Genomic DNA, 865 nt, shown 5'->3' with positions numbered 1-865 from the left:
GTCGCTCAGTCGTGTCTGACTCTTTGCGACCCCATGAATCGCAGCATGCCAGGCCTCCCTGTCCAGAACCAACTCCTGGAGTTCACCCAGACTCATGTCCATCGAGTCAGTGATGCCATCCAGCCATCTCATCCTCTGTCGTCCCCTTCTCCTCCTGCCCCCAATCCCTCCCAGCATCAGAGTCTTTTCCAATGAGTCAATTCTTCACATGAGGTGGCCAAAGTACTGGAGTTTCAGCTTTAGCATCATTCCTTCCAAAGAAATCCCAGGGCTGATCTCCTTCAGAATGGACTGGTTGGATCTCCTTGCAGTCCAAGGGACTCTCAAGAGTCTTCTCCAACACCACAGTTCAAAAGCATCAATTCTTCGGTGCTCAGCCTTCTTCACAGTCCAACTCTCACATCCATACATGACCACAGGAAAAACCATAGCCTTGACTAGACAAACCTTTGTTGGCAAAGTAATGTCTCTGCTTTTGCTATCTAGGTTGGTCATAACTTTCCTTCCAAGGAGTAAGCATCTTTTAATTTCATGGCTGCAATCACCATCTGCATCTGTGATTTTGGAGCCCAAAAAAATAAAGTCTGACACTGTTTCCACTGTTTCCCCATCTATTTCCCATGAAGTGATGGGACCGGATGCCATGATCTTCGTTTTCTGAATGTTGAGCTTTAAGCCAACTTTTTCACTCTCCACTTTCACTTTCATCAAGAGGCTTTTGAGTTCCTCTTCACTTTCTGCCATAAGGGTGGTGTCAGCTGCATATCTGAGGTTATTGATATTTCTCCCCGCAATCTTGATTCCAGCTTGTGTTTCTTCCAGTCCAGCGTTTCTCATGATGTACTCTGCATAGAAATTAAATAAG

Source organism: Bison bison, unplaced genomic scaffold, assembly GCF_000754665.1.
Source record: "Bison bison bison isolate TAMUID 2011002044 unplaced genomic scaffold, Bison_UMD1.0 scf7180017864072, whole genome shotgun sequence".
NCBI lineage: Eukaryota > Metazoa > Chordata > Mammalia > Artiodactyla > Bovidae > Bison > Bison bison.
Note: the sequence above shows the minus strand (reverse complement) of the source record.